The sequence below is a fragment of the Oncorhynchus nerka genome, linkage group LG10 (assembly GCF_034236695.1).
Source record: "Oncorhynchus nerka isolate Pitt River linkage group LG10, Oner_Uvic_2.0, whole genome shotgun sequence".
In the NCBI taxonomy this organism is placed as follows: Eukaryota; Metazoa; Chordata; class Actinopteri; order Salmoniformes; family Salmonidae; genus Oncorhynchus; species Oncorhynchus nerka.
Window position 1 is genome coordinate 73,834,515 of NC_088405.1, and position 26,392 is coordinate 73,860,906.

The 26,392-nt window shown below is 43.0% G+C and overlaps 1 pseudogene; it reads right to left on the minus strand.

Moving 5' to 3' along the window:
- The window catches only part of LOC115135997 (probable ATP-dependent RNA helicase DDX10), a 126,737-nt pseudogene that overhangs the window by 93,168 nt on the left and 7,177 nt on the right, over window positions 1–26,392 (minus strand).

Consider the following 26,392-nt stretch of genomic DNA (forward strand, 5'->3'; position numbering starts at 1 on the left):
TTCGATAGCATTTGCATTGATTTCAGAGTGGTTAGACACAATAAAGCCCCGAGTACCAGGTCTTTAGCAACCTAATGATCGTTAGCAAGTTGGGTACTACTAACAAATGTCCAGAGTGCATAGGAGGAGAGAACCATGATTCACATAGGAATGTACTGCTGTCATGACTAGGGCTGTTGCTGTGACCGCCGGGAGTCATGAAGGTAGTCAAATTCCACATGACCATTTAGTCACAGCAATTAGGCTTCTCCAAGCTCTGATGTTGCTGATGGTCATTAGTAGCCTACCAAACTTGCTGTCTGGTACTCAGCACTCTATTGTCCCACTATAATCACTCTGACATCAATGCAAATGTATACAAACATCTAATCAAACACTTCATGAGAGCTCATGTTGTGAAACATTTCTAGGTTATGCAATTGCACAAGAAAACAGAGTGATGGTCCACTAATAAAAAGAGGATCCCATCAGCTTTCTATAGGCTAGGCCTACTATATTTATTTCTCAACTTTCCTAATATTAAGCACATTGTCTTTACAACAGGAGTATAGCCTACCTGGGTGGCATGAAAATAAACCACAGGAAAAGCGTCCTCTATTCACTATTTAAGTGCATAGATGACATGTATTTTTTCCCGCTGCCCCCGTTTCTAGACAGGTGCATGAGAATTCTACATTCTAAATCAAGACAAAATTCACACATGTATTATTTAGTATATGTAAAGACAAGATTATTTCAAGAATAATCTGATGGGTGACAATATTAGCCTATCACTTGTGAATTATGCCCAGCATAAGAAACTGCCTTTTTTGTGTGACTTCTTTGAATCAGTCGCACACCTCATGTAGTAGCCCATAGGCCTATATGTTTGAATAAGGTTTGTATCACAACTAAAGTGGCCAAATAACTTCTTAAAATTAAGCACATTAATCCGCTTTACATAGGGTGTAGAGCCTAACTATAAGTAGCACGTGAGTTTAACCCTTTCATGCGTGAATTCCAAATATCTTTAACAGTCGTCCCAGCAGCAGCCTGTTTTTATTTATAGGCGGTTTTCAACTTGTCAATTTCCAACGATTTTCTAACTAAGTTTTTCTTTTCTAAGAACAGTTTGAATTGAGGTGTGTTCCGCCACCTCATTCATTCACATAAAAGTAGTTATTTTTTACTTTTGCGGGCAATACATTTTTTAGACATTTCTGACCCGGACAAAATTCCCCAAGCACTTCGCAATTGTTTGTGCGGTTCAAGTCTGCAGACATTTGCACATGTCCTGTCAGAACAGGATCTGCACACACTTGTTCACATTTTCCATCTGTTGCCCGCATTGCAGTCATTGTTTTCATTACCAATAATAACTTTGGAAATGTATGCGTTTCTTAATACGTTATAATAGTTTCTGTGTGTCGTTTCTACTGTAGCTCACTACGTATGGAGCATAGTATATTTGTGTATATTCCTTATAACCGCGGACACGTGAGGTAACGTTACTCATTTCATAACCTTTATGGTGTTATATTCAATCGTGCTTATGTAGCTAGCTACATTATTCTATTAGCTCTGTAAAACAATGGCAATTGCATCAGTATTAGCTTGTGTTGTATTTTGAAGCTACCCTGGCCTTATGACTCCCAAGTGGCGCAGCGGTCTAAGGCACAGCATCTCAGTGCTAGAGGTGTCACTACAGACACCCTGGTACAAATCAAGGCTGCGTTTCTATCAAAGTAAGTGCCTTATTACGTTAATAGTGTCTTTATGTGATTTGCATGTTAACTGTACGTCCAATAACAAAAAATACCTTGTTCAGTAATCATCTCACCTATTAGTTGGCGGTGAACTATGTGGCCATTGACGGCAGCGGCGATCTGATGAAAAAAAAAATATATTATACCACTTTTCGTTTTCCAAGTGCATTCCACAAAGCTGTTTATCATGTCCGCCTTATCCACTACCCCCATTATAGTCAAGCTCACCGTCTGGTTTGATTTTTCTCTCTCCCGTCAGGTAGTCCACCTTCCCTGTGGCCGACATGGTTGCTGTATGGACAGTGGAGAGGACATGGACGTCTCGTTTGTCATGCCACTTTACTGCCAGCTGTTGACCGTTCTCCTGGAACTCCGCCTCTTCTGTCTGCATCTTCCGGTTCGACCTGACTGCGCCACAGGCCCCTGTGCTGTTGGAGAGCAGATGCTGGAAGAGTGTGGGACTGCCTTACCAATTGTCCACATACAAAGTGTGTCCCTTACTGAGATGAGGCGCCAGCATGGTCATCACCACGGACCCGGACACCCCAAGCCCCTCATAATGTTGGATGTCAGTGGTGGACCCTGTGTAGACTACAACGTCCTGGACAAATCCTGTCTTCATGTCGCACATGACAAAGAACTTGACCCCAAACCTGTGCCTTTTGGAGGGAATATATTGACGGAAGGGCAGCCTACCTTTCCTAAAATCAGGTGTCCATCAATGGAATGGTCCTTCTATGGCACAAAGACCACACCAAATGCTGATAAGAACATTTCTTATTTTGTATAACGGGTCATTTAGGATGGCAGTAGTATTGTTGACGACATGCAGGCATCGCAGCAGAACTAGGAAGCGGTCTTGAGAAAAGAGGGTGGCAAAGAAGGGAGTTGAACATAGGATCTGTGTTCCAGTATTCTCTTAGGGAGTTCTTCTTTACTATCCCCATGAGAAGGACTGTCGTCACCATGAAGGTATACATTTTACTAATTGTGGTTGTCACCCATTTAGTTTCCCCCTCACTCCTGGCTCCCTCTTCTCTTGTAGCTCCAAGGCATAGCGATTGGTCTCCTCTACTACGTCTCCCACCAGCTCCTCTGTCAGAAACAACTTGAAGCACTCTGCCTCAGATGGAAATGGCAAGGGGCGTTGCACTCCAGACTGGGACTCATCAAAGCAAACAGCAGGGCCAGGAGGGGTGAAATGACTGGTGGCCTTCCAGCTACCACAGAACTCCTGTACTTCATCCACTGTTGGTCATCACCACCAGCATCTTCAAAAGGGACCTGGGAATTCGTCAGTGGACAAGTAGTCCTCAGATTCAGGGTTCTCAATTGCTAAAATGTTGGGGGGCAGCTCCTCACTGTCAGAATCTGATTCCTGACTTTTAGACTCATTGTCAGATTATTATTATTATTTTTTTAATCTCCAGAATTTCCACATTTGTGAGTTGTCTCCTTTGAAAGACATTTCTAATGCTACAGCTTAGCTCACTAGCTACATACATAAACAACAACACTGAATGGCTCAGAGTGGGAGTGAGAGGTTACGCAATTGACTGGCGACACGGCGACACTTGTATCAATAAATCACTACCAGAAAATGTTTTGTGTAGTAATTATTTATACATTTACTGTTTTCAATTACTGGTGACAAATCATACATTTCAATTCTTGGATAGATTGTAATGGGCACATATTATGTGTGTAAAATACTTTATTGAAGTACTGTACTGATTATGATGAGCTAATTCCAGCTGTGTGGAGCCATGTTTGTTGACATACAATGCATTCTGGGTCGGACCAAAGATGTTATAACAAAATTAGGTGAGTAAAGGTTCACTCATTTTTTGAGAACTTCCGGAAATGAATGGCGGGATGTGAACGATGGTAGATGACACACCCCCTTCAACACGCATACTATATACAGACCAAACTCCTCTTGTCTTCTCTTATTATATTTGGTTTCTGTGAGAAAAGAAAAGCATGGCAGCGTGCAAAAACTACCCATTGTCGGATTACTTTCGATTTCTAGAGTGTTTTGCTCAATTATCTCGATCAATGGTGAGCTCACCCGTGATGTGATTAATTATAAATAGTTATTTATATTAGCTAATTCATTTGGTAGTTTATGTCAGCTGAGAGTTACACGAATATGACCACTTGTGTTACGTCAATCTTTCCTCAGTTAGCGCTAGGACAAAAGTAGCCAGTTTGGACGATTGTGTTATGCTGTAGATACTTCTGTGAATGTCTGTACATTGCATCCAAAAATAAACTGCTCACATTCTGGACATAACTTTGTAAGGACTGTGTTTGTGCAAAATGTTTCTGAAAAAAAAGTGTGGCCAGCTCAAATGCTGATTGTTGCCTCATTCGAAACTGGCCGTTCTAAATAAGCGCTCTAATCACACCGGTGTGATCGTAGCTACAGGGACCACTGTAGAATGATCACACCAGTGTGATGGTACATGTGAAAGGGTTAATGCATAATTGCATTTAAGGTCACTTTTGATAATGTAATTTTCCCGCTAATGGTACATTCGTGCTTATAGCCTACTGCCATGTGCACATTGCTGCTCTTATGTGAAGAAATAGCCTAATAATTTATCAATATTTTAAGCTAAAACGTTTTGATCAGTAATGTCAGCAACATTTCGGAAAAACTTTTTTTAAATGCTAGTGATAGTATTAATTTGGGATCTATAGCACCCCACAAGTGTCCCAGACTATGTTGGGAATATGTATTTATTGCACAGAATAGGTTGACTTTTGAACTATAGAGGATATGCTAGTGATGTTGATGTTCATTAAGCCTACTCATCTTGTTGACTGACGAAAAGTAAATGTGGACAGTTCTTCCAATATGCACCTCGGAATTGAATAAGGACGCAGATGCGTACCCGATGTGTCGGTCTTCACTTGTAGCCTGTGAGAAAGACCCCAGGCGCTTTGGATTGCACAGCACTCAGGGAGAAGGGATGCTGCCGTGAAATTCGAGGCATTATCAAGTGCTTGTCAAATTGTGAATGACAGACTATTGTAGTGTGTATAGCCTGCGCAAAAACAAAGCAGAGCTCATACCTTTCAAACTACTTTTTTCAAATCATTAGAATCTCATCATGCAGCCTTACAATGTATTAAAAATCAAAACATATAGCCAACGTTTGTAGAACTAAAGTTACATTAATTTCTCTAAATTAAGCATATAGGAGCACCTATTTCTGAGTTAACCGCTCACCACAGAATAGCCGCATGTGCACACTCCCTCAAATCACTTGAATAAAATATTTATATGTTATTCAGCTTTGTTCAATTGTATTCTTCATACTATAAAATAATGCAACGAAATTCTAGGCAAATCTTGTCTGCTAAATTAACTAATGTAGCTCACAGCCATTTGGCATAGCCACATCAGGGCCTAACATAAAGAAAACTATGAGTATGCTATTATTTTCTTCTGAAATACATTTTCTTCAAATCATGCTTCTTAATACCCGTTTAAATTAAATAATGTATTTATTGTGAAGGTGTAGGCTATATTACATGGATTTAATGTACTTGTTCAAATGTGTGGAAGCCAGCAGATGCTAAATGTGTTTATGTTAATTAACGGTCAATTACAGTGAGACCGACAGTTATTTGCCTGACAATCACCGGGTGACAAAATTTCGTGACCACCACTGCCGAGTCATGACTGAGGACTGCTGGTGCGGAGGCAATACAGTCACCACAACAGCCCTACATGGGGTTTAGCAAGGGCCAGAGTAAGTTTCCACCATATTTCTTCCACCAGTCCGTTCATTTTGAGGGGGGAGTGAATGAGTGCGCACTTTGGGGAAAAGGAAATGAGCCCTTATGGTGCATATTAGCTGTCAAGTCAGAACGAGTTCACAAAAAAAGAAAAATAATACTGACTTGAAGCTGTCATCAAATCAAAGGGTGACTACTTTGAAGAATCTCAAATACAAAATATATTTTGATTTGTTTTACACTTTTGTGGTTACTACATGATTTCATGTGTAATTTCATAGTTGGTGTCTTCACTATTATTCTACAATGTAGAAAATAGTAAAAATAAAGAAAAACCTTTGAATGAGTAGGTGTGTCCAAACGTTTGACTGTTAATGTAGGAGCACAAATCAAGTCCCTAAGCAAGAGAGTAATAGCCTCATTGTAAAATCAGTTGTTGATTTAACAGAAAGAATGACTGAGCAGCATGTTACGGATGAACTTTACAACACTAGCCAGGACAAATAAGATTAGTGAGAGATGAAATGGGATGATTTTCCACTGAACGACTCTCACTATGCATCGAAACACACACACACAGGAGAGGGTAAAGCCGCATTAACCACCATCCATTCTGAACATCCCCCAAGGGAATTCCCATTCTCCTCACGCAGTCACTCTACCAGGTGGAGAGAAGCCGACGACCTTGCAGCTTGCTGATAAAACCATGTCGACCCAGCTCTCTCTCACACACACACACCAGCAACCAACAAACATCTTACGCAGGCAAGACCACCAGTCACCTCTACAACATGCATGAATTCACACCGGATCACTCAAACACACACGAAAACAGCACACATTTACATTTAAGTCATTTAGCAGACGCTCTTATCCAGAGCGACTTACAAATTGGTGCATTCACCTTATGACATCCAGTGGAACAGTAGTGCATCTAAATCTTTTAAGGGGGGGTGAGAGGGATTACTTTATCCTATCCTAGGTATTCCTTAAAGAGGTGGGGTTTCAGGTGTCTCCGGAAGGTGGTGATTGACTCCGCTGTCCTGGCGTCGTGAGGGAGTTTGTTCCACCATTGGGGGCCAGAGCAGCGAACAGTTTTGACTGGGCTGAGCGGGAACTGTACTTCCTCAGTGGTAGGGAGGCGAGCAGGCCAGAGGTGGATGAACGCAGTGCCCTTGTTTGGGTGTAGGGCCTGATCAGAGCCTGGAGGTACTGAGGTGCCGTTCCCCTCACAGCTCCGTAGGCAAGCACCATGGTCTTGTAGCGGATGCGAGCTTCAACTGGAAGCCAGTGGAGAGAGCGGAGGAGCGGGGTGACGTGAGAGAACTTGGGAAGGTTGAACACCAGACGGGCTGCGGCGTTCTGGATGAGTTGTAGGGGTTTAATGGCACAGGCAGGGAGCCCAGCCAACAGCGAGTTGCAGTAATCCAGACGGGAGATGACAAGTGCCTGGATTAGGACCTGCGCCGCTTCCTGTGTGAGGCAGGGTCGTACTCTGCGGATGTTGTAGAGCATGAACCTACAGGAACGGGCCACCGCCTTGATGTTAGTTGAGAACGACAGGGTGTTGTCCAGGATCACGCCAAGGTTCTTAGCGCTCTGGGAGGAGGACACAATGGAGTTGTCAACCGTGATGGCGAGATCATGGAACGGGCAGTCCTTCCCACGGGAGGAAGAGCAGCTCCGTCTTGCCGAGGTTCAGCTTGAGGTGGTGAACCGTCATCCACACTGATATGTCTGCCAGACATGCAGAGATGCGATTCGCCACCTGGTCATCAGAAGGGGGAAAGGAGAAGATTAATTGTGTGTCGTCTGCATAGCAATGATAGGAGAGACCATGTGAGGTTATGACAGAGCCAAGTGACTTGGTGTATAGCGAGAATAGGAGAGGGCCTAGAACAGAGCCCTGGGGGACACCAGTGGTGAGAGCACGTGGTGTGGAGACGGATTCTCGCCACGCCACCTGGTAGGAGCGACCTGTCAGGTAGGACGCAATCCAAGCGTGGGCCACGCCGGAGATGCCCAACTCGGAGAGGGTGGAGAGGAGGATCTGATGGTTCACAGTATCGAAGGCAGCCGATAGGTCTAGAAGGATGAGAGCAGAGGAGAGAGAGTTAGCTTTAGCAGTGCGGAGCGCCTCCGTGATACAGAGAAGAGCAGTCTCAGTTGAATGACTAGTCTTGAAACCTGACTGATTTGGATCAAGAAGGTCATTCTGAGAGAGATAGCGGGAGAGCTGGCCAAGGACGGCACGTTCAAGAGTTTTGGAGAGAAAAGAAAGAAGGGATACTGGTCTGTAGTTGTTGACATCGGAGGGATCGAGTGTAGGTTTTTTCAGAAGGGGTGCAACTCTCGCTCTCTTGAAGACGGAAGGGACGTAGCCAGCGGTCAGGGATGAGTTGATGAGCGAGGTGAGGTAAGGGAGAAGGTCTCCGGAAATGGTCTGGAGAAGAGAGAGGGGATAGGGTCAAGCGGGCAGGTTGTTGGGTGGCCGGCCGTCACAAGACACGAGATTTCATCTGGAGAGAGAGGGGAGAAAGAGGTCAGAGCACAGGGTAGGGCAGTGTGAGCAGAACCAGCGGTGTCGTTTGACTTAGCAAACGAGGATCGGATGTCGTCGACCTTCTTTTCAAAATGGTTGACGAAGTCATCTGCAGAGAGGGAGGAGGGGGGGAGGAGGATTCAGGAGGGAGGAGAAGGTTGCAAAGAGCTTCCTAGGGTTAGAGGCAGATGCTTGGAATTTAGAGTGGTAGAAAGTGGCTTTAGCAGCAGAGAGAGAAGAGGAAAATGTAGAGAGGAGGGAGTGAAAGGATGTCAGGTCCGCAGGGAGGCGAGTTTTCCTCCATTTCCGCTCGGCTGCCCGGAGCCCTGTTCTGTGAGCTCGCAATGAGTCGTCGAGCCACGGAGCGGGAGGGGAGGACCGAGCCGGCCTGGAGGATAGGGGACATAGAGAGTCAAAGGATGCAGAAAGGGAGGAGAGGAGGGTTGAGGAGGCAGAATCAGGAGATAGGTTGGAGAAGGTTTGAGCAGAAGGAAGAGATGATAGGATGGAAGAGGAGAGAGTAGCGGGGGAGAGAGAGCGAAGGTTGGGACGGCGCGATACCATCCGAGTAGGGGCAGTGTGGGAAGTGTTGGATGAGAGCGAGAGGGAAAAGGATACAAGGTAGTGGTCGGAGACTTGGAGGGGAGTTGCAATGAGGTTAGTGGAAGAACAGCATCTAGTAAAGATGAGGTCGAGCGTATTTCCTGCCTTGTGAGTAGGGGGGAAGGTGAGAGGGTGAGGTCAAAAGAGGAGAGGAGTGGAAAGAAGGAGGCAGAGAGGAATGAGTCAAAGGTAGACGTGGGGAGGTTAAAGTCGCCCAGAACTGTGAGAGGTGAGCCGTCCTCAGAAAAGGAGCTTATCAAGGCATCAAGCTCATTGATGAACTCTCCGAGGGAACCTGGAGGGCGATAAATGATAAGGATGTTAAGCTTGAAAGGGCTGGTAACTGTGACAGCATGGAATTCAAAGGAGGCGATAGACAGATGGGTAAGGGGAGAAAGAGAGAATGACCACTTGGGAGAGATGAGGATCCCGGTGCCACCACCCCGCTGACCAGAAGCTCTCGGGGTGTGCGAGAACACGTGGGCAGACGAAGAGAGAGCAGTAGGAGTAGCAGTGTTGTCTGTGGTGATCCATGTTTCCGTCAGTGCCAAGAAGTCGAGGGACTGGAGGGAGGCATAGGCTGAGATGAACTCTGCCTTGTTGGCCGCAGATCGGCAGTTCCAGAGGCTACCGGAGACCTGGAACTCCAAGTGGGTCGTGCGCGCTGGGACCACCAGATTAGGGTGGCCGCGGCCACGCGGTGTGGAGCGTTTGTATGGTCTGTGCAGAGAGGAGAGAACAGGGATAGACAGACACATAGTTGACAGGCTACACAAGAGGCTACGCTAATGCAAAGGAGATTGGAATGACAAGTGGACTAAACGTCTCGAGTGTTCAGAAAGTTAAGCTTACGTAGCAAGAATCTTATTGACTAAAATGATTCAAATGATACAGTACTGCTGAAGTAGGCTAGCTGGCAGAGGCTGCGTTGTTGACTATGTAGGCTAGCTGGCATTGGCTGCGTTGTTGACACTACACTAATCAAGTCGTTCCGTTGAGTGTAATAGTTTCTACTGTGCTGCTATTCAGGGCTAGCTGGCTAGCTAGCAGTGTTGATTACGTTACGTTGCGTTAAAAGAACGACAATAGCTGGCTAGCTAACCTAGGAAATCGCTCTAGACTACACAATTATCTTTGATACAAAGACGGCTATGTAGCTAGCTATGTAGCTAGCTACGATCAAACAAATCAAGCCGTTGTACTGTAATGAAATTAAATGAAAAATGTGATACTACCTGTGGAGCGAAGCGAAAATTCTCACCACAAGAGCACTGGAGGTATGCGTGTCTGAGGTCTACTGTACATTTCTTATTTTTAGTCAAAACAGATCCCCTAACATAAGTTGCTGCAGGCTAACCTACTCCTCCATCCAGAACCCCAACTCCCCCATCTTACTCTCCCACTCTCTTGGTCTACCCCTCTTCTCTGTTGATGTTCAGTTCGACAAGCAGAGTATTAGCTCGCAGCTTCTCTCAGGCCAACCTCACAATCAAGAGGAAGAAAGAGATCATCATGAAGAACTTCTTTTGATAACCATTATAGACTTAATTTCCCGCGAATAATACATTTTCATTGTGTGAAAACATCTGTCTGGTTTAATATTGGCATTAATATTAATAGATTAAATCCCCAGCCAAAATGTCAGTAAAACACGTGCAAAGCATGCAAGACTGTATACGAGTGAATCCTCAGGAAACCAGGACAAAAAAACACCATGATTTGGAGGGAATTTCACAAAATGTAATCTATAGAATGTTAATTTGGAGGAAAATTTGACATTTTGTATCTAACAGCATAATGGAGAACTAATAAAAGTATGCATATTTATGACATTTTGGCCTTACCCAGGTCTCCTTTAAGGCTACATAATATTTAATCTATAGGTGCTACAAAGCAAAAATTGTGTCATATGAAGCTTTACGGCTTGCTCTGTAACATGAGTAGTATTTTGATACATATATTTGTTTTACATTAATTTCTGAATATTGAAAGACAAACATGAACATTGAAAATACAGCATTTTGATTTGGCATGTTTAAAAAAAAAATGAACACGCCCCCCTCAGAGAGAGAGAGACACACAGCTGCATGTGAACTCTCACATTTTTCAACATGTTTTTTACAAAATGATAGATTTGGAGTTAGATAAACTTGGATTTTTCAGCAGGTACATATGCAAGATGCTACCCTCCACATCATGGCCTTCACTCTAGATCAAAACTCCAAACCTATAACCTAATTTTGACCAAAATAAACCGGAGAGATTACTGCTTCCAAGGTTCCTTTTCCAAGCAATACGGAGGGTGCTCTGGCAAACAAACAGCTGAGACCTGAGAACACCATCCAATCTGGAACTGAGTGAGTAGTGTTTGGTCTGATGCTATTTTGAAATTCAAGAAGAAAATGAAAAATAAATGCTATATTTTAATGGGGACTGAACACTGAGTTAACCTTTCTAGCACAGGCTAGCGGAACCCCTCGACAACATTCCGCTGAAAAGGCAGCGCGCAAAAGTCCAAAATATTTTTTCAAAATATGTAACTTTCACACATTAACAAGTCCAATACAGCAAATTAAAGATCAACTTCTTGTTAATCTACCCATCGTATCCGATTTAAAAAATGCTTTACAGTGAAAGCACAACATATAATTATAATAGATCACCGCCAAGTAAAAAAAACACAGCCATTTTCCCAGCCAAAGATAGGAGTCACAAAAAGCAGAAATAGATAAAATGAATCACTAACCTTTGATGATCTTCATCAGATGACACTCATAGGACATCATGTTACACAATACATGTATGTTTTGTTCGATAACGTGCATATTTATATCCAAAAATCTCAGTTTACATTGGCGCGTTACGTGCAGTAATGTTTTGATTCCAAAACATCCGGTGATTTTGCCGAAATACTCATAATAAACATCAATAAAAGATACAAGTGTTATTCACAGAATTAAAGATAGACTTCTCCTTAATGTAACCGCTGTGTCGGATTTTTTTTTTTACTTTACGGAATAGGGCATAATCTGAGAACGGTGCTCAGAGCCCAATCCAGCCAGAGAAATATCCGCCATTTTGGAGTCAACAGAAGTTAGAAATAACATTATAAATATTAACTTACCTTTGATGATCTTCATCAGAAGGCACTCCCAGGAATCACAGTTCGACAATAAATGACTGATTTGTTCCATAAAGTCCATCATTTATGTTGAAATAGCCACTTGTTGTTAGCGTGTTCAGCCCAGTAATCCATCTTCATGAGGCGTGAGCACTTCGTCCAGACAAAAACTCAAAAAATTCCGTTACAGGTCATAGAAACATCTTTAGGATGTTTTTAACATAAAACATCAATAATGTTCCAACCAGAGAATTCCGATGTCTGAAGAAAAGCTCTAGAACGAGAGGTAACTCTGTCGGAAGCGCGCGTCACAAGCCTGAGACACTCTGCCAGACCACTGACTCAAACAGGTCTCACGAGCCCCTCCTTCATAGTAGAATCCTCAAACCAGTTTCTAAAGACGGTTGACATCTAGTGGAAGCCGTAGGAAGTGCAACTTGACTCCATAGACACTGTGTATTCGTTAGGCCAAGCTTTGAAAAACTACAAACCTCAGATTTCCCACTTCCTGGTTGGATTTTCGCCTGCCAGGTTTTCGCCTGCCATATGAGTTCTGTTATACTCACAGGTCATTGGAAAAACGAATGTCCAGTTCTCAGGGCTAGGGGTAAATTCAGTACGTGTGCTTACGTTAAATCTAAGCCTACGGCGTTAGCTGCGCCTGTTCCACATCAGTCCACTCCTGACACATTGTCTCATGCCCAGGGCCATGTGAAAGTCCATATTGACCCAGACTATATACCTTTCATTACGGAGGGTTTTGTGTCTATGTTAGGAAGTAAGGACCTCGTGCCAGTGAAGTTCCTAAGACACAGATGCGTATGAATCATTTGTGTTGGAGTCTGTGTTACCCTCCTCTGCTGAGACTGATTCGGGGAATAGTGTTCTAATTAGGAGAAAAGGTTTGAACACTGTCAGTTCCATTGCATAAACTGATGTTGGGTTATGGACTGGTGAAAGGTGAGGTTGTTGTGGGGGTGCGTCCTTTGTTGAGGGTATCGACGTTATCCTTGGGAATAACTTGGCTGGTGAGAGTGTATGGCCTGTTGTGTTTCCATCTCTAGGGGTTTACACTATGCCGTCATTTGTAGGGATTCCTGATGAGAGTGCGCAGAGTTTCCCCAGAGGTGTTCTCTGCGTGTGTCACTGCGCCAGCTAACGAGAATACCACAAAGAAGTCTGGCAATGCTTTCCCTGTTATCCCGTTATCTGTATCCCGCTCAGATCTAATCAATGCGCAACGGACTGACCCCACATTAGAAGAGTTGCATGACCAAATTGTGCTTGTGGAACAGTTGGGAGATGTCGCCCATGGCTATTTTTTCCAAGAGGATGTCTTGATGAGAAAGTGGGTGTCTCATGGTAGTTGTTTTCTGGGGGAGGTCACACAGGAGAGCACGGGTTTCAGTCCAAAAGACCTTGTGTTTGGACATAGGGTGCGTGGACTTCTATCTGTTCTCCAGGATGACTGGAAGTCTCCTGAGTCCCCTCAGTCCCTGTTATCTTATGTGTGTGATTTCCAGCGACGCCTGTATGCCACTGGTGAAATGGCTAAAGAGAAGCTATTATCTTCACAGGAGAGGATGAAGGGCATATTTGATCGCCGAACTGAGACTTCACTTTAGTCCAGGTGACCAGGTTCTTGCTCTGCTGCCAATTGTTGGTTCTCCTTTTCAAGCCAAGTTTCAAGGTCCATATACGGTGGTGCGCCAGTACACTGAGCAAAACTATCTAGTTGCCACTCCAGAATGGAGAAAAGCACATCAACTGTGCCATGTAAATTTGTTAAAACCCTATTATGCACGTTCCTCTGAGACTGAACAGTGGGAGTCCACAGAGGACGGTAAAACCTCTTATTTTGGCCGATACCGTTATTTCCCTGGGTTCTTGTCATGCTAGGTCCGTGCATGAGGAGGAAGATGTTCCTGGTCCTGACGATTGCATACTGCAGGGTAGATTGAAAAATTCAGAGACACTGGATATTTTAGACAGCCTTCTCGCTCATCTACCTGTTGGTGGGCGGAAAGAGATGGTTGATCTGATTCGTAGATTTCCAGGTTTGTTTTCTGATACACCTACACGTACAAACCTAATAGAACATGATATTGACATTGGAGATGCTGACCCCATTCGTCAGCGGTTCTAGAGTTTCTTCAGAGAAACTGCGTTGTCTGGATGCTGAGGTCGGGTACATAGCAGAGCCTTCTTTCTCCAGTTGGGCTTCTCCCTGTATCTTGGTCAGTAAACCAGATGGGACAAACAGATTTTGTACGGCCCACCGTAAGGATGGAGGACTACGGTGATCAAGTCGGCGCAGCTAAGTTTGTGAGCAAATTTGACCTGTTAAAACCTCTCTGGGATATGTGGGACGGTAGTGTCCCACTTGGCCAAAAGCCAGAGAAAATGCAGAGCGACAAATTCAAATAAATTACTATAAAAATCTAACTTTCATGAAATCACACATGTAAGATACCAAATTAAAGCTACACGTGTTGTGAATCCAGCCAACAAGTCAGATTTCAAAAAGGCTTTTCGGCGAAAGCAAACAATGCTATTATCTGAGGATAGCACCTCAATAAACAAAAGAGAGAGAACATTTCAACCCTGCAGGCGCGACACAAAACGCAGAAATACAAATATAATTCATGCCTTACCTTTGACGAGCTTCATCTGTTGGCACTCCAATATGTCCCATAAACATCAGAAATGGTCCTTTTGTTCGATTAATTCCGTCCATATATATCCAAAATGTTCATTTATTTGGCGCGTTTGATCCAGAAAAACACCGGTTCCAACTTGCGCAACGTGACTACAAAATATCTCAAACGTTACCTGTAAACTTTGCCAAAACATTTCAAACTACTTTTGTAATACAACTTTAGGTCTTTTTTAGCATGCTTTCTGGTCATGCGCCTCTATCAAACAGTACACATGAAGTGACCCTCGTTCAAGATGGCCGTACTTCTTCATTACACAAAGGAATAACCTTAACCAATTTCTAAAGACTGATGGCATCCAGTGGAAGTGGTAGGAACTGCAAGCAAGTCCCTAGAAATCTGGATTCCCAATGAAAACCCATTGAAAAGAGGGTGACCCCCCCAAAAAAATCAGATTGGTTTGTTAAAGGGCTATTGGCAGGTGCCACTGATGAGTAGGGCACGTGAAATCTCTGCCTTTATTACACCCTCTGGTCTGTACTTGTATTCGGTTGTGAGTTTCGGCCTGCGTAATGCACCTGCCACTTTTCAGCGACTTATGAAAAGGGTTGTCTCTGGTCTGACCGGGTGCGGTGCTTATCTGGACGATGTAGTGATATATGCAGATACTTGGGAGGAACATCTTTCCCGTATTCAAGCCTTGTTCGACCGACGAGCTGCGGGTCGCCTCACGATCAATCTGGCTAAATGGAAAGGTGGTTGTGCAGGGTGAAGTGCGTCCTGTTTGGGCTAAAGTGGTAGCTATTGATGCTTTTCCACCACCAACTACTAAAAAGGAACTGATGCGTTTCTTGGGAATGATTGGTTAGTATTGTAGTTTTTGTAGGAACTACTCTACTGTGGTCGCTCCCTTGACAGATTTGCTGAAAGCTAAGGCTGTTTATGTATGGTCTTCTCGTTGTCAACAGGCTTTTGAAGATGCAAAGAGCTTGCTTACCTCAACTCCGGTGCTGGCTGCTCCTCGCGTGGATTTGTCATTTACCTTGCAGGTGGATACTAGTCATGTGGGGGCAGGTGCAGTTTTGCTGCAAGCAGATGTGTCTGGGGTTGAGAGGCCTGTTAATGGTTAAACTTTTTGGAAAATAAATGATCAGTTGAACTACTCGGTCATTGAAAAACACAAGTCGAGGTTTTGTCTCACCAGGGGTGATGGTCGGATTCATGGTTATAGTTGAAGGAATGAGCGTTACACCAAGGCCTGTACTCTGGAGCGGGATCGATTTGGAGGTGGAGGGTCCGTCATGGTCTGGGGCGGTGTGTCAAAGCATCATCATCGGACTGAGCTTGTTGTCATTGCAGGCAATCTCAACGCTGTGCGTTACAGGGAAGACATTCTCCTCCCTCATGTGGTACCCTTCCTGCAGGCTCATCCTGACATGACCCTCCAGCATGACAATGCCACCAGCCATACTGCTCGTTCTGTGCGTGATTCCCTGCAAGACAGGAATGCCAGTGTTCTGCCATGGCCAGCGAAGAGCCCGGATCTCAATCCCATTGAGCACGTCTGGGACCTGTTGGATCGGAGGGTGAGGGCTAGGGCCATTTCCCCCAGAAATGTCTGGGAACTTGCAGGTGCCTTGGTGGAAGAGTGGGGTAACATCTCACAGCAAGAACGGGCAAATCTGGTACAGTCCATGAGGAGATGCACTGCAGTACTTAATGCAGCTTGTGGCCACACCAGATACTGACTGTTACTTTTCATTTTGACCCCCTCTTTGTTCAGGTACACATTATTCCATTTCTGTTAGTCACATGTCTATGGAACTTGTTCAGTTTGTGTCTCAGTTGTTGAATCTTATGTTCATGCAAATATTTACACATGTTAAGTTTGCTGAAAATAAACACAGTTGACAGTGAGGACCTTTCTTTAGGTCAACAATCCCAAGGAACTCCCAATGAATATTCTTTGTATTATATTGTGAAAATCCCTGAAATATGGTATTTCTCTGCCTTTTTTTTTACACTCACTGCGTGTGTGAGTAATATCATATGATGTTAGATTGCACCTCCAGCATGATAAACACTGCCAAAATGTAAATCTAAGTATTTCTGTTTGTGTGAAAAAGAGTGATGAGTGTTTTGTGTATTTTTTAAATTTATTTTACCTTTATTTAACTAGGCAAGTCAGTTAAGAACAAATTCTTATTTTCAATGATGGCCTAGGAACAGTGGGTTAACTGCCTGTTCAGAGGCAGAACGACAGATTTGTACCTTGTCAGCTCGGGCATTCGAATTTGCAACCTTTCGGTTACTAGTCCAACGCTCTAACCACTAGGCTACCCTGCCTAGTATACATGTTTGTGGATGTGGAAGAGAGAGTGGAGCGAGTTTGTGTGTGCTGTGTGTGTATGTGCTCACTGTTTCCCATAAGCACCGTCCGTCAGCTAAATAGCCGGTAACTCATTGTAAGCCAGCTACTTTTTTAAACGAACTAGGCTTCTTTTCATTTAAAATGTGTAATTCTCTAGTCAAATAAAGTCCATATAGCCTTCTCCCGCTAGAATGAACGATATGCACACAGATAGATCAATGAGTGAGTTAGTTATAAAAAGTCTGATATGCATCTCCTAGTGATTTATTTAGAGGACAGGCGCATGTCAATCCCAAAGTGAGCGATGACAGGAAAACTGCTGGTTTGTCAGTCTGCCGACTGTCCCTCCTCTCAGTACCTGTGTTATTGCTGTACGCTGTGGTCTCCAGTGAATTCATTTACACGTCCCGTGTAATGCGAGTGGTAACGATTAGTTGAAATCCACTTACTGTTTTGTGGCACATTAATTTATTATTTAATTTGGCATGCTTCATAGGCCTACACAGCCACGGAGGCTATTTACTGTGCTTTGATGACCGAAGAGCTTGTGTTGACTAGTTTATAAAAGGTATCCATCTGACTGAATAAAGTCAATGTCCTATATCCCTTTGCTATTCATAAATCATACAACGTAGTTATGTCAATGGTATCACATCCGAACATGTAAACCAAAGATCTTGTTTGCTTTTTGGCAATTATATGCAGACCAATTATGAAAACATTCTATGAATATGTTGAATCCTAACTGCAGGCACAATAGGTAGTGGATAGAGAGAGCCTCATTCTGGTCCAAAATATGATAACAGATTGAAGGTTATAAAAGCTAATGTCATGATACTTATATGGTATTCTTAAAGAAATTGATATATGCCTACTGATTTGATTAAAGTATTGACAATGGAGAAGTCAACTGTTGCATTCTGTGTAGCAAAGCCCATGTTTAACACCTGCTTCATTCTTCTAGGTCTATTCATTGGCACCTGACTTCGTATAAAATGTGGGGGTGCACAATCTGAACTGGGAATCCTCCCTCTGAAAATGTTTGCATTTAAAAAACATTTTCCTGCAATTCTAAATTGTTTCCCAACAGAGAATCCAAGTTAACTTGACAGAACACAACCTTTTTTCTTAAGTTTTTGTAACAAACTAAATTGAGTAGACTAGATATAGTTTGCCACAATAAATGAAATTGAAAGAGTAGATTAGTAATCTAGTCAGAAAAACTAGTCTAATATACTGCCTTTCCTCAAAGTCCCACCCACAGTGATTGGCTGACAGGCCAAACTTTTAAAAAGATAGGGTAAGGAAATAATGTCATTTCAGTGAACTAAGTGTCATAGCAGAGCCAATAAAATACAGCACTTGAAAAACAAACATTGTGGCAATTCATATCTTGCAGTAAAACCATAATCTCAAGAGATGACAAGTTGAATTTTAAATAAAGGCTCTTACATAAAATAGTTCTGATTATATAGGCCTAGAAGATATCCAAAACCACCACCACACTGAATTAAGTATGGTCTTTCTACTCAATACAACAACTACTTTTACCAATATGGGAGGTAAAGCCATTAAAGTATTCAATAATTTAGCTGTGTATTTAGGATGGAACGCCCCACCCCCCTCGCCGGGGGCTACTCCATGTACGGAAAACACTGTACTGTGAGGGCATCATGCTGGACACTGTGCCTATCAGGATTTAGCCAGAGGGGCTCAGGCCTGGTCTCCTCTGTGACGGCAGAGCCATTCTCACGCTCTCCCTCACATGGTTGGCCGACTTACTGCACTGCTCAAAGCCCCTCAGCTAAACCTACATCTCCCCATCTCACAAACAGGTCCAAATAGAACCTTAAGTCAATATTAAAACGTACTGTGACAACATGAAACTGGTGGTATCAGGCACACAACGGGGACAAGGGTACAGGTTGAATATGGGTCATTCAGAATATTACACATCATTCATAGCATGTCCATTCGAAGTGCATGGTTGAACTACTAGACACAATGAGGATGTTTCAGAATCAGAATATTTAGGAAAGTCAGCTGGCTCACTTGTTGACCCTGCCTGCTTTGTGAAGTCTACCCCATCTGTCCAATGCATTTCCGTGAGGGAAAATAGTCTTTGGAATCATATGGTATCATGTAAACATTCTCATAAGGCCTCAGTTTTTTGCTTGGAGGGAGGGGGTGAAAGGGCAGTTGGGAAGACGGAAATTAGAGCCGGGACAATACCAGTATCGAGTCACTCGTTAGTATCATGGCAAGGAAACAAAACACCAAGCGGGTTTAACTTATTTAGGAAAATTACCCAAATGTTGGAAACAAATATCATTGTCATCCAGTCACATGCATTTATTTTCTAAGCTATAGCACACCATATTTCACAAAAAACAGCTTTTTAAAAAAGACCAAAGAGTTGCCATGGAAAATATATTACGACACTTGTACCATCACTGCCCTAGTGGAGACACAGAATAAAGCTTAAAAACAGTAAAAACTACAGTCCACCACCTGTTTTGTTTTAATTTCTCACCTACAGTAGATCTCCACAACCAACAGCCTGCCCAGTCCCAGTGAAATACAAGTGTGTGTGCGCACGCGTGCAAGCACAAGTGAGGAGGTTGTAAGTGAACTCACTGGATTCTGTTGATGGGGACTATTCTCTCCTGGAGTTGGGATAGCATGCGCTCCTCCTCTGAGGGCAGCAGGACGAGCAGAGCCTCTCCTCCCTCCTTATATCTGTAAGGTGAAAAACAGTAGATTTAAAAAAAAAAATGTATGTCCTAAATTTATAATTAAGTTAATTGGTCAATAGCTCAGAGGAGTGGGTGTAATAACATATGATGAACAAAAATATAACACAACATGGAACAATTTCAAAGATTTTACAGAGTTACAGCTCATATAAGAAAATCAGTCAATTGATATAAATTCAGTAGGATTGGACATGAATTTCACATGATTGGTGTGGTAGCAGAATCAGAATTAGTTAGGTAACATTGATAAATAAGATGTTTTATTTACATAATAATGCTTATGTGAGATATTTGTCATTAGGATGTCTTCTTTTATATAATACTGTTGGCAGTTTGCAGTTACCCCTTCTCTGCTAGGGCTTAGTCACTAGGGGCCCAGAGAGGGGAGAGGTCAGGCTTGTCTTCATATGTCAATGTATCTGTTAAACCATGTGATGCTATGAAGAATATCAGAAGGGGAGGAGGACAGAATGGAGGCTTGTCTTCTTATGGGAATGTGTCTGTAACTATTGTATGTCCCCTCTGAGGTTGCCCTGATCTTGATTTGGTATATGACCTAAGAGGCTCACTGTCTTTTCTGATCTTGTCCAGGAGGGGGTGTATTTGAGATGGTAGTATCTAGAATTGACAATTGATATATGCCATTGGATGAGGTAATGGTTTGGTACTATGTTGTACCATGAACGAGATAAGAACTTCGTTTAGGAGACCAAACTGAATGATAATTTATAGCTAATGCTATCTGGCTATGGGATACTCCTCTTTCAAGTAAAAGGTTCTTTGTGAACTGTTCCTGAGATCTGTTTCTCGTCATGTGAGTTGAGATGGGTGTGTCTTGGCTATAAATGATACTAACAACTGTTTTGTAAGCACTCTCAGAGAATTAATTTATAGACACTGAATTGATCTGAGAGTCACAGGGCTATGGTGAAGCTCACATATAATTAAAAGATGAAGTTTATGTATAACTTTGACTGGTATGTGGTTTGCTCTCTCAATGTTTAGTAATACAGGAAATTACCACGACACTGGACAGGGGTGCAGTCATAGGTCCACCCACTTGCCAGCCAGGCCCACCCACTGGGGAGCCAGGCCCAGCCAAACAGAACTCATTTTTTCCCAACAAAAGGACTTTATTACACACTGAAATAATAATCAGCACCCCACCCTCCCCCTTAGACAATCCCGCAGGTGAAGAAGCCGGATGTGGAGGTCCTGGGCTAGCGTGGTTACACATGGTCTGCGGTTGAGGCCGGTTAGACTTACTGCCAAATTCTCTAAAACAACGTAGCTTATGGTAGAGAAAATGGTGGACATTTCTGCAGTCAGCATGCCAATTGCACGCTCCCTCAAAACTTGAGACATCTGTAGCATTGTGTTGTGTGACAAAACTGCACATTTTAAAGTGACCTTTTACTGTCCCCAGCACAAGGTGCACCTGTGTAATGATCATGCTGTTTAAATCATCTTCTTGATATGCCACACCTGTCAGGTGGATGGATTATCTTGCCAAAGAAGAAATGCTCACTAATAAGGATGTACGGAAATGTGTGCACAATATTTGAGAGATGTTTTATTTCAGCTGTAAAAGGATACTGCTCAACCACAAATGCATACATAACTTCTACAATCTGCTACATTTGCACAGTTAATGGTACACCTCTTATGATCATAATGGACTTGTTTTCATCATGGGTTTCATAAAGAAGTCCTTCATGATTATAGGAGGGTTATGGTTTTGTGACCAAGTCAGAGACGCAGAGGGAGAGAGATGGGTTGCAAGACAAAGGCGGCGGAGTGAGAGCTACATTCTTCAGCTCAGCAAGAACTGTGAAATACATGCAGAGTCAGACTTTGAGGACAGAAAGAGAGATAAACAGACAGACTGAAACAAATCTGTAGAGGCTGAGCTGATGCTACATTGGCAGTTGCTACAACTCTCTTTGCAACACTGCACATTACTTCAAAATACCAGGCAGCTAGTGTGGTGTTCCCAGCTTTCGGCAAGGGTGTTCTCAAGGCAAGCTTAAGTCGATCAAGTGTGCAACGGAAGTCCCCAATTTGAGGCGTTCCTGCAATTTGAGGCGTTCCCCACCATTTAAGGCGAAGGACACTGTCTACCGGTCGTACCCGCCTCCCACGTGCTAGCTCACATTGTCCCCGCCGCCTCATGCTTGCTGTGTACCGGAGAAAATCGTGCCAGACAGGTGGGGGCGAAGGATAGTTATCTAGCTAGCACACACTGTCATCCCAGCCTCCTGTGTGCAGGAGTCCTCCTTAGAAGTAGGTGGCTAAGCTAGCACACAGTGTCATTCGCTTCCGCCTATTTAACTAGGCAAGTCAGTTAAGAACAAATTCTTATTTACAATGACGGCCTACCAGGGAACATTGGGTTAACTGCCTTGTTCAGGGGCAGAACGACAGATTTTTACCTTGTCAGTTCAGAGATTCAATCCAGAAATCTTTCGGTTACTGGCTCAACGCTCTAACCACTAGGCTACCTGTGGGCATTCCTGCATATGCAGGAACCCTGGTTTATAATTCTATTGGTCAATTTTCAAGTTAGGACAACTAGAAGTTTAAAGAGGGGTTGCTGCAGATGTAGGAATGCGGATCACAAGTGAACCATTCTCTAGTCCGTAGCCGAAGTTCATGCCCCTTTGTCGGTGATTGGTCAACAGTAAAGATTCTTCAATTAAGTGTTTGTCATTCAACGAGATAATTTTTTTTTTTTCAAGCACATTTGTTAACTTGAGAAATACTATACCAAACATATTAGTTCGATGTAAAATTGGACGACTAAGATCTCCTGTGCAAAAATCGCAAAATGACATTTCTTGAGTCATCTTAGATTAATTCTTAATATTTTGAATTAGAGTACACTGGCTATAGCGCCTCAAAATGGACAAACAGTACTATTACCGCTTCTTTTAAGGGAGGTGCCAGTCGAACTGAATCATGCTGACACCTACTCCAACAGCAGCAGCATGCTGCAAAGACCCCAAACAAATGCAAGTGTCTGATCGCAGTAAGCCTAGAAAGTATTCCCCTTCCATCCTGTTAGTTCACACAAAAGAACCGACAAACAAGAGTTTTACCAAGGGGTATGGCAACTCAAAAGCTTCAAATTGTGACATTCGGAGCCCAGAGGTTTAAACAGCTCACTCAACAGACTGCTGAACTAACTGCAATACACACTGTAGCAGTGCAGTGGCTCGAAGCACATACTGACTGCTTAAGACGTGCGTACATTGTTGCTGTCATTAAGTGTGCGTCTTTGACACAGCTGCACAGAGCTCCGAATAGGTAATGTCTGTCTTAGACACACACTCACTCTTACACCAATACTCACTCTTTTTCACAAAAATACTGCTGCAACTCCCGGGTGCTATTGGAGTGCGATTACACACACACACCCATGAGTCAGCACTGCAGCTGGGCAAACTGCTATGGTACCAACTCACCATTGTAGTAACAGTGAACAATACCAAACCAGAACAGCATCATGTGTCACCTACAGTACAGTAGGTACCACTGGATTCTGGAGCTTTGGAACATATTTGAAAGCCAGTCGGTGTTAACACTCGAGGTTATAAAGTGCAAACTGTAGGCCACAGGGAGAGGTGGTGTGAGAGGTGGACCATACACCACTGCCATCTGGTGAGTAGGTCAACTATTGTGATATGTGATGATAGGATAATGGATTGTCTATCAGAAGGAACTTAACTGTTGCACTCTATACAATAATTGTAATGGTGTCTTGTGGGTACATTTGTGCAAATGGCAGTGTCCCTGTAAGATTCAGCACTTCACTGTGATAACTTCACTACTGTTGGAAAAACTCAATTTGTTGGAATAATATTTTCCCGAAAGTCTACCAAGTTTCAATAGAGGAAAAATGTATTTATTACGAGACTCCCAGGAAATATCACAGAAATCGGAAGTGCCAATTTAAAGCATTTAAAACCAAGATAGGGTCACGATGACAATAAGATAGGTGCAGCGCAACTATGTAAAGATTTCAGAGCAAATGAAACTGATATTTAGTAATGATAAGAGTAACTATCTTTGATCGCCAATGATGTTGTTTTGAATTGCGAAACAGGCCATTCATAAATTCCGAGTGTTATGTTCCTCAATTCAGCAGTAGGCTCTCAACACAGAGAGCTAAGGACGCAACCCAAAAACAGCATTGTCGAATCATACGAACTTTGTAACGGTGGTCAAACACAAAATTCAAATCACCAAAGATGCTAAGCTTGTTAGATATTCTGTCATTAGTTCTAGGTTATCTCCTATATTTGGCAAATTCGAGTTTATGATTATACAGATAGCAGATCAGCTCATAGATGACTGGGAGATATAGTTTAAATAAAAAGGCCTCTTAACGGGACCAACATTTAAAAGAAATATGCATATCTACTCTCACACAGTTTGTTGATGTCACATTCTCTACCGAAGCTCTCGTATGGGCAGCAAGAACAAGACAGCACAGAGAAGCAGGGGAAATGTTAGAGCAGTATTTTGACATGCAAAGGCAAGAGACCTGCTTTAATTATGCAACCTATGAAGTACAGAATAAACTAAGCAATTTGAATGCGAGACAGGAGTCATTTTGGGTTTCAGTGGGATTGGGACTGGATAGGAAAATAGCCTAGGCTCTAGTAGAGGAGAAGATATCATTTTCCATTATGCCACTGAATTGTAAATGGACAGAGATGCCTATGTAGTGAATTGTGCATCGTTTCAAGTTTTAGTCGTATGTACGGTATACGCATATTCAGTGCATTCGGGAAGTATATGGACCCCTTCCCCTTTTCCACATTTTGTTTCGTTGTAGCCTTATTCTAAAATGGATGAAATTATTATATATCCTCATCAATACCCCATAATGACAAAGCATAAACAGGTGTTTAGAAATTTTAGCAACTGTAGAAAAAAATGTATTCAGACCCTTTGCTATGAGACTCAAAATTGAACTCAAGTGCATCTTGTTTCCATTGATAATTCTTGAGATGTTTCGACAACTTGATTGGAGTCCACCTGTGGTAAATTTAATTGATTGGACATGACTTGGAAAGGCACACACCTGTCTATATAAAGGTCCCACAGTTGACAGTGCATGTCGGGGAAAAAACCAAGGCACAAGTTCAAAGGAATTGTCCTTAGAGCGCCATGACAGGATTGTGTCGCGGCACAGATCTGGGGAAGGGTACAAAAACATTTCTGCAGCATTGAAGGTCCCCTCCATTGTTCTTAAATGGAACAAGTTTAGAACCACCAAGATTGGCCGCCCGGCCAAACTGAGCAATCGGGGGAGAAGGGCCTTGGTCAGGGAGGTGACCAACAACCCGATTAGAGCTCTGTCAGAGCTCTAGAGTTCCTCTGTGGAGATGGAAGAACCTTCCAGAAGGAAAAGCATCTCTGTAGCACTCCACCAATCAAGCCTTTATGGTAGTGGCCAGATGAAAGCCATTCCTCAATAAAAGGCACATGTAAGCCCGCTTGGAGTTTGCCAAATGGAACCTAAAGGACTATGACAATGAGAAACAAGATTCTTCGGTCTGATGAAACCAAGATTAATCTCAGATATCTCAATTCATATTAGGCAAAAATTTGCCAATGCCCTTCATGTGATCAGGTTCTTCTACGGACTTGTAATCTCAGCTCCGAAGTAAGGAGGGGGAAAAACAATTTTAGAATAAGGCTGTAACGCAACATGTGGAAAACGTCAAGTGGTCTGAAAACTTTAGGAATGCACTGTACATCATCCAATGAAATACTTACTTGCAGGTTCCTTCTCGACAATGCAACAATTAGAAATAGTAAAAAAATAATATGAACATAAAGTCAATGGCAGTAGAACAGAATACATCTTTTAGCAGATGTACAATACAGGAAGGCACAATTTATAGGCCAATCAAATGTGACTGTTTGAAGAGTCAATTACAGGTCAAAGAAGCACATCTTTTATTGGCTATACTGTAGGGGTTTCCTGTAGGGTTTATTAACTGCATTTGTGTTGCGTGTACAGTACAGAAGTGTCAATTGTGCGTGTGCTTTTACTTTGTGTGAAGTAAATACTTTAGGCTAAAGGCTTCCGTGCAACAACCTGATTAGATAATGTGGCAGAATATTTTTATTTGCTAATCTGATGCTGCACATGTGCATTTTATGAAATTGCATTAGTGCCGACATTGGGGTAAAATGTTGTAATTTCACAGGTCTTGTCATAAACATTTATCGGAAAATATAGTCTATAGAGTCTGCCCGGGACCCCAGTTACCCATGTTAATCCCTAATATGCACATTTTCATTCATATACAATGAAAATATGCCCTTCAAGGAGATGGTGCATAGACTTTTATTCCAGGTAAGGCTAGAGAGGGGTTATTACCTGGCGGTTCGTCCCACTCTGTGGATGTGTGTGTTGGCGTCCTCTGGACAGTGAAAATGCAACACCCAGTTCACAGCAGGGAAGTCTGCAAAGTGAGGGGGACGTAACAATTACTCACCACCAGCCGTGAAGAACCTGCTGCCTTGTATCAGAACAGTAAATATTTTTCATTTTAGGGGCAGCGTTTGAACTGTGCCCAAAAACGGTATCTCTGTCCCTACTGACTAAGAACATCGAGCCAGTCTGTAGACTAGACTGCTGAAGTGTTAGCATTACCTAGGCCTCTGGCTGCAATGTCTGTGGCGAAGAGCACAGCGTTCTTCTTCTTGATGAAGTCGTTGTAGACCTCCACCCTCTTCATCTGCTGTTGCTTCCCATGCAGGGCCAGGATGGGCATGCCCGGACGCAGCCGGCAGAAGACCCGCAACAGGTATTGCACCTATGGATGGC